This window comes from Emydura macquarii, unplaced genomic scaffold (assembly GCF_026122565.2).
Source record: "Emydura macquarii macquarii isolate MOO-44397 ecotype Brisbane River unplaced genomic scaffold, CSIRO-AGI_Emac_v2 contig_480, whole genome shotgun sequence".
Lineage (NCBI taxonomy): Eukaryota > Metazoa > Chordata > Testudines > Chelidae > Emydura > Emydura macquarii.
Window position 1 is genome coordinate 8,118,572 of NW_027130617.1, and position 10,141 is coordinate 8,128,712.

A 10,141-nucleotide genomic window follows, 5' to 3' on the forward strand; every position below is an offset into this window, starting at 1 on the left:
CTCCAGTTCAATCCTCTGCACATACTTCACCACTCTCCCAAGCTCGGCAGAGTTCCTCCTCACTATCACACAGTGCTACGTCTCAGGGACTTCTCCAAACCATTGGCCCTCCAGGCATCTTCCCTAGAGTTTTCTTCCAGGCCTGGTTTAGGAGTCTCCTCCCCCCCCACCCCCCCAACCTGCTCACTCCCTGCAGTGGCAGCCTCAGGGTATTTCATTTGCAAACAGGGACTCTGAATGCAAGTTGAGTTGACCACATGGAGTTTTATTAAATCATGCACACAGTTCTGTACATCCAGCTGAGTTGCTTCCAGCCTAACTCTGCACATTCCCTTCATACCTGGTGTCCAGTCAATAACACTCTCTCTGACTCTAGTTCCATGGATCATGATAGGCAGGTACAAGCTCCTTCCTGCTGTTTTTTTCCATTTTAGTCCAGGCCTTTTCCCCAAGCCCCGCTTTCCAAACCTTGCCCCTTTGCTCTACAACCCAGCTTTCTTGTGCCTTTTCCAGAGCTTCCCCTCAAGGGAGAAGCTCCCAAGGCCTACTTTCCCCCTGGACCTCTCCCTCTTCTTTAGCCTGAAGGCCTACACTTATATTAGCCACACAGCCCTTCCCAGTGGGGTCTCATCCCAAATTCATCCTTGCCCCTCCTCTAGGTGTAATTGGATGCACTTATTGAGCTCTCCAGCTCCTTTAAACACTTTAAGAGATGGTGTGAAAGGGTTACATCCCATCAGTATCACAAATATAAATTTCGAAGTATTAACTGGTATCCATTTTCTCTTGCAATAATCTTTAATTTGTTCACTGTAGAAGAAAAGTTTACTGAATAGTATAGTATATTCATAGAACGTAAGGCAAAAAAGGGCTGTTATCATCATCTGACTTCCTGTATAATACAGGCCAAAGAGCCTCACCCTATACTTTCTGCATCAAGCCCATAACTTCAGTTTGAGCTATTAAATGTATTTTAAAATGCAATCCAGTCTTGATTTAAAGAATTCAAGTGATGGAGAATTCATCACATTCTTAGATAAATTGTTCCAATGGTTACCCTCACTGTTAAAAATGTGTGCCTTATTTCTAGTATGAATTTGCTTAGCTTCAGCTTCCAGTCTTCAGATCTTATCATGGCTTTTAATGCTAGATTAAAGACCCATCTATGACCAAAAATCTCCTTCCCATTTAGGTACTAGTATAGCATGATCAAGCTACCCCTAAACCTTCTCTTGGATAAATTAAATAGATTGAGCATCTTTAGTCTCACTATAAGGCATGGTTTCCAGATCTCATAATTCTTGTAACTGTTTTCTGAAGTTCATTCAATATTTCAATATCTTTTTTGAAATGGGGACCCCTGAACTGGACAAAGTATCCCACTAATATGGAATACAGCCTCATTACTCCTATTTGATATTGATATCTCCCTATTAATACATCCAAGGTTCATGTTTACCCTGTTGACTACATTTACACATGGACCTGTACATATTTACATGTGCGTCATTGTGCCATAACCCTCCTATTGTCCACATCTGAAGCATGTTCTTCAAGTAGAACGCACAGAGTGAATGCTAGCATGCATGAAGGGTGTGGGTATATACACACTTCTGCTATGGCATGGCCCTACACATGTTCTATAGTTCAGTGTGGATCGTGTCAAGGGTTCTGTACCAGGTCATCGGTAGCGATAGTCCTCAAGGGCCATGCTTACAATGCATTGATTCCTTTAGGCCGCAAAAGGTATAAAGGTCCCTGACCCATTGCCAGCAGTATCAGTGACCTGCACTGCGCACTTCAGATCAGTTCTCCCATGAACTCTCTTGATCAGCACAGGTGACCATGGATCATGTTCCAAGAGCTACTTCCTGGTCACACGCGGGTGCTGATCAATGTGTGGTTAGAGTACACCATCCTCCACAACTTCGCCCAGATCAGCAGCAATATGCACCTGTACTTGGACATTTCATGGAAGCTGGAGGAGGCAGGGCTTCACCAGACTCTGTCCTCGTGCCTGAAGCACATGAAGCAACTGAGGCTCCCATACCAGAGGGCAAAGGACACTAACAACTGCTCCAGGAGGGGACTTCGCACATGCTCATATTATCATGAGTTGGACTGGGTGTCCTCCAAGGCTGCAAATACATACCCTGAGGTCACTCATGACCACCACCCCGGTTGGCCTCACCAAACGATAAGACATCAATGACAAGAAGGGTGAGAAGGCACCAAATACCTCAGAGGAAGTCCTGGAGGAAGCCTGGGAGACTCAGAGAAAGAGGAGCATGTGATTCTGCACCTCTACCCAGTGGACCCAGTTGAGGAATCCCCGGAGGACAACCCTGAGCCACTACAGGAACCAGAACCCAAGTTACAATACACCACTGCATTCCCCAGGAATATCCCCTCTTACTCCAATAATACATACCTGAAGCCAGCTCCCCACAACCCTCTTCACCTCTGCTTCACCCCAACAGGGACCCCAAGCAAGATATGGCTGTAAATCAATGATTTTATTGAAATCCCATGACCACTGTAAATAAATTAGCAGAAGTTATAACTTTACTAATGAGCAACCACTGTGCCCATGTGTACATTTCTTGGCAAACACTTTGGAAGCAATAGTTCCTGGGCAATATGGACTGGGAGGATAGGAAGGAAGGGAGGGAGAGGTGGGTTCTGAAAGCACCTGGGTATGGAAAAAGAACAGTTTTATGACACTTGTGCAAAGACCCAGCATTACTCCTCTCTCCCTGCCCTTACCTTTCCTACTAATGATGAACAGTAGCCATGCAGAAGGGGGCTGGGAGGTGTTTGGTTGCTTGTGTATGGGCCCATCTAGATCTGGGAAGGAAAAGGGAACCATCTGATTATCCGAGGAACATCCTAACAGTCCTTTCTCCCTGTGACCATTTCAAATGTTTATTGCTCTTCCCAGTGCGTGGTGTCTGGTCCCTTCCCATGCTGAGCCAGCCACTCTACAGAAGCCAAGAGAAGCAGGGGTAGGGGACGCATCCGTTCCAGCAGTGGCACACACACCATGTTGTGTCCCTCGGCAATGGAGAGGCAACTGGCTTGCAGCATTAATCCATAAGTTCCAGGAAGAAAATACACTTGTGCTGCAACTGTTTCCCTACTACTTTTAATGCTATTTGGTGGACACAGGGGCCAGAATTTCTGGTGAGGTGGGGATGCTAGAGGGTGGGTGGACATTTCGGTGGTACTCTGTTCCTCTTCCATGGGAACATTTGTAGCTCCCCTAATCCCCCTGTTCAGCAATATGTAGAGGCCTGACAATTAGCAGAAAAATCTGTCTGGCATAGGTGACCAGTGTCCTCCACAGGCCTAAACAGCCACTTCTCTTTTCCACTCTGGTACCTTGAACACTGCTCTGTTCTCCAAGTGATGGCCAGTCTTTAAAGAAGAAATAGGCAACTAGTAACATAATCCCTGAAAGGAACTGAACCCCATCCCAACTGGTCCCTTGGTGCACTGTAACAACAGTTTTGTAGGTATCATAACATTTTTACCCTCAGCTCCTTTCTCGTGGATCGCAAAAGTAGTCTAAAGGAAGGAAGTTGTAACAGTAGCATTCCTGGGATGCTACACAGCATCAACACTGTGGCCTTTGTCAGCACAGTTACATTATGTTGAGGGATTTCTTAGGTTCCTTCAAAGGAGAAATAAAATATAATGCTAACCTTGTTTATGATTTGCCAGGGAATTCCAGTACCAATAGGGAAACAACTCTGCCTATGGGGTAGGAACAGCACTGCAGAGATAACAGAGGAAGATGGAGGACCTGCTCATTGGCACTGATAGAAACTGTCAGGAGCAGTTCCTTAGGGCATGGGAAGTTCACGCTCTGAGGCAGAAGGAGGCACTGATGAACTGATTCATGAAGCAGGAATATGCCCAGAGGGAATGGGACTGAGCATTCAGGCAGTCACTGGCACAACTGCTTGCAGAATGATTTTGGCACCTGTCCAGCACTCCTCTCCAGGAACAGGCAGTTTCTCCCCTCCTCATCATCATCCCTCTACTCCTCATCCTCCAGCTGCCAGCCAGGCTGCTGCTGAGGTGGTGAATCCTCCCACACACACACCTTGCCAGGGAAGAGCATGCTGGACACCCAATACAACATCCTACACTGACACCCAAAACCCCTTGCAGAGGAACAACACCAACACTCCCAAAGAGCATGCAGGAGGGGAACAATGAGCTTGATCCAGCCTCTGTACTCCAGGCTGTGTTTGGCCCCCAAAACATCCATGTTTCTGCCCCCACCCTGACAATATTCTGCAGTTGGGGTGGGAAAGGCAGGGAGACATGTCCACAGACAGTAATGTTTGACCAATTCTCAGGGAATTTGTCCAGGGTTTCTGTTCATTTATTCCTGTCACAAACTGTTTTACTTCTATGTTCATTGCATGTCTGTAAATAAACATTACTGTTCATTTCATTTGTGTGTGTGCCTTGCTTTCAGAGCAAGATCACCCTTATATTTCCCATGTGTTTGTGATGGGTCAGCAGGATTCACAGCCCATGACTGATTTCTGTAAATGTGTAGTGCCAAAGAAATGCAACGAATTCTGTCCCACCCCAGCTGTGAATTTCCTGCTGTCGCGCACACACACACACACACACACACACACACACACACAGAGCAGGGTTCATGACAAATGAACTAAGCTGTGGAATAATTATTGCTGTCTGAAGCACCAGAATGAAAAACCAGAAGAGCAAGTTAACTGAAGTGTCTTTATGGCTCTGTTAACAACTTAGACAATAGAGACAAAGGAAACAAACCTAAATTAACAGTGAAGATAAATGACACTGAACAGTGCTTTTACAACCCCTCACCCCCATCAAACAGTCCCCACTTGCAATCCTGGGAGTACTCATGCCAGGAAAGCGATCGTGCATAGCACCTAATAAGCATTGTGAGCAACAATGTCAGAAAACATTGTGAAGAAGGAATCTGTGAAGTCCCTACCAAAACCTTAAAGAACTATTTTTAAAATTACTTTAGCAATCTTAAATGCTCCCCATAAAGCATCCTGAAACAGAGCTGTTAACGTATAACAGAAACATGGCTGATCATTAAAGACAATGAGAGTCCTGTAGCACCTTAAAAACTAACAATTTCCTGCGGGCATAAGCTTTCTTGGGCTGCAACCCACTTTGTCAGATGGAAGACGAAATGCAAATGCAGCCAACGAAAGCTTATGCCTGCAGAAATTTGTTAGTCTTTAAGGTGCTACAGGACTCTTGTTGTTTTTGCTGTATACAGACTAACATGGCCACCCCTCTGGAACTTATTGCTCATCAATGACATTAAAATGCATATACACAGTCCGCATCACAAAACCACAGCTGAAGGTATTAACCTTGAGGGCCCTCACTCAATTGTGTGCGTTCAGTTAGTACATTAACTTTAGCTCAGGGGATTAAAACACATGGAGGTACTGTACGTCGCAACGCTCTATTGAGCTTTTCCATGCAGCACCACAGTATCAAATAATGTCTCTTGGCACAATCCTGTGTCACCTTGTGGCTCCACACGTCTGATCCATAATGTGCAAGCAAATTGCATCATACTTTTCCCTGGACTGCCAGGAAACAGGAGCAGTGTGCACATGGGTGGTCTCCAGTTGCCAGTACAGGCTTTGAAAACCAGATCTGCCATTTGCTGTGGAAGTGTTCCCCTTTAGCTTCACATATGTTGTGCAAGACACACCATGCCACAATGATGTGAACCATGTTGGCTACATTAGCATCCAGATGGGTCTGCAAGCATCACCAATGAGCTTCCAGACAGTACACCATCATTCTGCAGCTACCAAGTCTATAGCTGAATTCCCTTTTTCTTGGGTTGGCAATGTCAAGGTATAACTTCATAAGCCAAATTAGGAGTGGTTATGCAGAGTCCCCCAAAATAACTGCTGGGACAGAAACACCACACAGAGCCACGTCGTTTCTAGGGAACGAAGTCCCTTCTCCTGTGGTACAATACCAACCTCCTGAGCACCATGGACTTTTCCCATGTGTCCAATGTTGATGTTCATGATCTGACTCTTATCGTCCACTAAGCCTTGGAGGATGAGTGAATAGTAACCTTTCACGTATTCACTGGCCCATTTCAATTGACAAAGTATTGGGATGTGTGTTCCATTGATGGCCCTGCACCGTTTGGAAATCCCATCCTCTGATATCCTGCTATAATTTCAGGGACTTCAGTTATGGCGACCACCCATGTGTACATTACAATACTGATAGCATGGCAAAACTACAACCACCACCCAACAGTAGCCGTCAAGTGTTGCCAGCTTCCAAAGGGCAATGGCCACCCCTTCTGTACTGGAATGGTTTTCAGAAATCAAGTGATCTGACACTGGAAGGTTGGTGCAAGCTGCTCACACAATGCTTCCTCGTTCAGAAGTTCTGCAGCCACTGGTCACCATCCCAAGTACGAAGATGATGTGGTCCCACTACTCCATGCTTGTTGTCCAGAACCAGATGCAATGATGCACCCATATCATTGCAATCCTGGCATTCAACTCATGTGTTCCATGTGACCCCAGTGGATTTTCATTTGCCCTGTCAGCCAGCCACCTCTGGCATCCCAGATTTTTCTGAACCCATTCCATCCAGTATCCAGTACTGGATCACATGAACATTTGTCCTGCAAGCAGTAGAAGAGGCAGAACCACAATAATGGACTTGCTCCATGTCTTCAATGCAGTTTGGCATAAGGGAGAGATGACCAGCAACTTTCAACATCAAATGTATGAAGGTAATATACAGTGCCAGCAACATGCAATAAGGAGATGACACAAAGGGCTCTGGGATACCATCCCTGAAATGGCAGCACTACCATTGCATACCGAAAAAGTGACAATGTGGATGCAAGTATACCCATGCACAGCATATACCCATTCCCAGCCCAGCATATATGGACATTCTGTGCAGGTATGGGACATGTGCTAGCAGTACACAGACAAATACCCAGGGAAACACGCAAGTATAGACATAGCCTTAGCTATAGCATTGCACTAGAACCTTATGTTCGGTTAGTTATCTCCCATGACCCCTAAGAATTTTTCAGAGTAATTGTTTTCCAGGCTACAGTACCCGTATACTGTACTATACTGTAGTATTCCAAGATAAAAATATAACTTTTTTCATGAAATCTAGTTGCAATAAAGGCCTTCTTTATTGCCCTGGGCAAATATCTAAATTAGCATGAGATTATGGTTTGGTTTTCATAGTCATTTATGTAGCAAAGTGGAACAGCAGCACAGGAGGCAGCTGAAAACAGCGGAGCAGAGCTGAAAACAGGTGATTTTGAGGAGAGTTTGTAAGGGGAATTTGGGGGCGGGAGAGAGTGGTATTCTGTTTTTTGTTTTGTGTGTACATGTGCTTTTTTTCTTTTTTCTCCTTGACAGGAGCTTGGAGGGAAGACTATGACAGCTACAGAGGCAGCAGTGGTAGTGACACAAGGAATGGAAGACACAAAGAAGATGACTGCATGTTGTAGCTGCAGCATATATGGTATTCTGGAGTGGGTACTGAAAAGTGCATTGTTTGTATGAAATGCTGCCTGATAGAGCTGATGGAAGAAAATAGCTGAGGTTAGGAGACACAGGTAGAAACTGGTTGAGTTTCAAAGGGGATCTGAGCAGATGAGGAAGGAAAGGCAAGAGGAGGCTGAAAGGAAAACTCAAGACTTGCAGATGCAAGTTGAACTAGACAACGGTGAGGATAGACTGCTGGATAAGGAAAGTGGCCGGTGGAAACATTAGACTGAGAACTAGGCAGAGGAAAAGACTAATTAGGGAGGGAGAAACAGGGCTCAGGAACAGTTTGAGTTGGAAAATGAAGGAGGGGCACAGCAGGCAGTAAGGTGGGAGGGAAAGGAAGAAGAGAAAAGTGACTAGTCCTACAAAAAGAGGGGGAGAGTCAATGGAGATAGACAGAGTTCAGAGCCCCAGGAAGACAGAGGATGATTCGCAGAAGATTTCAAGTGAGAACAAAAGACAAGAGAACTTGTAGCCAGAAAGAACAGAAGGGGAAAGGCTGGAGAATCACACCAACACCAGGAAGAGGCAGGTCTACGTGATTGGGACTCCCTACTAAGAACAGACAGACAGACCTGTAACCAGAGCTGATCTGAAGAACAGAAGGATGTGCTGTCTGTCAGGAGCTAAGTTACAGGATGTGAACCTGAGGCTGAAGAGGATCCTAATGGGAGCAGAAAGAATCCATTGATTGTCCGTCATGTTGGAACAAATGATACAGCTAGATTCTCACTGGAGAATATGCCAGACTGGAAAAGATGCTTAAAGAAATAGAGCCTTAGGTGATCTTGAGTGGATTCTACCTATCTCAAGAGGAGGAAAGTGAAGGTGAGACAAAATTATGATGATCAATAGATGGCTCAGGCAATGGTGCTATAAGAAGGGCTTTGAGATGTTCGACCCCTGAGAGGCATTTACAGAGGACTGTTCTCACGGGATGGTCTCCTTCTGAATAGGGAGAGAAATAGATTTCTGGACTGGAGGTTGGCACAATTGATTAAAAGAAATTTAAACTAGGAATTCAGGAGAGACGGTTGGGAGATGCTCCTGTAATATCCATGCCTGATGCTAACATTGAGCGGGAGGAAAATCAAGTAAGACAAGAGGATACAACAATGGAGAAAGGAACAGAGGGTAGGTGAATGGACATCAAGAAAGAAAGTGCCAATACCAATGACTAATAGTCAGGTAAGCGATACTAGCAGTAGTATGACTGTAGCTAATCAGGTGAGGAATCTGGGCAAAGCTGAGCAGAAACAACTAAGATGTCTGTACATCAATGCAAGGAGCCTGGGTAACAAAATGGAGGAACTAGAACTACGGGTGCAGATACTGAAGCCAGATATTATCAGGATAGCAGAAATATAGTTGAAGAATAGCCATGACTGAAGCCCAGGTATTGAAAGCTATTTGTTGTTCAGGAAAGACAGAAATAAAAGGTGAAGGTGGTGGAGTAGCATTGTGTAGTAATGATAAGGTAGACTGTAAAGAAATTAGAATTGATGGAATGGATAAAACAGAATCTGTTTGGGTCAAAATTGCTTTGGGGAAGAAAGTTACCAGAGACTCTACTGTGATAGTGCTTGGGGTATGCTAAAGACCCCCAGGATCCAATCTGGATATGGATAGAGACCTCTAATATTTTAATGAAATAAATACCACTGGGAATTGTGCAATTATGGGAGACATTAATTTTCCAGATCTTGTTTGGACAACAAGTGCTACTAATAATGGTAGGGCCCAAATAATCCTGGATGTGATAGCTGACACGTTTCTTCGCCAAATTGTCACCAAATCAACAAGAGGTGATGCCATTTTAGATTTAGTATTAAGTAGCAAGTATTAAGTAGTAGATTAAGTAGCAAGGATTTCATAGAAGAACTGGTTGTAGAGGATAGTCTTGGTTTGAGTGATTTAAACTCATTGAGTTTAAATTAAATGGAAGGATAAACAAAAATAGATCTGTAAGTAGGGTCCTTGATTTCAAAAGGGTAAACATTAAAAAATTAAGGGAATCAGTTAGGGAAGAGGAGTGGACTGAAGAACTCTAGGATCTGATTGTGGAAGAGACTTGGAATTACTTCAAGTCAAAGTTGCAGAAAACTAGCTGAAGCATGCATCTCAAGCAAGGGGAAAAATTTGTCGGGAAGGGTTGCAGACCAAACTGCATGAACGAGGATTTCAAACAAGTTATTAAGAGAAAGCAGAAAGCCTATAAGGGAAGGATCAGCATGGAAAGCTACCTCCTGGAGTTCAGAAAGTGTTGAGATAAAGTGAGAACTTCCAAAAGACAAGCAGAGTTGGACCCTGCAAAGGAAATTAAAACCATTAGTAAAATGTTCTATAGCATATAAATAAAAAGAAAACAAGGAAAGAAGAAGTGGGACCGCTACACACTGATGGTGGGATGGAGGTTAATGGGCCATGCCTCAATTGTCAACACCTAAAAGAATACTTGCCTCAGTTTTTAATAAAGCTAATGAGAAGGGACAGTGGCAGCGTGGCTAATGGAAATTAGGATACGGAAGTAGAAATTACCACACTGAAGATGAAAGTCA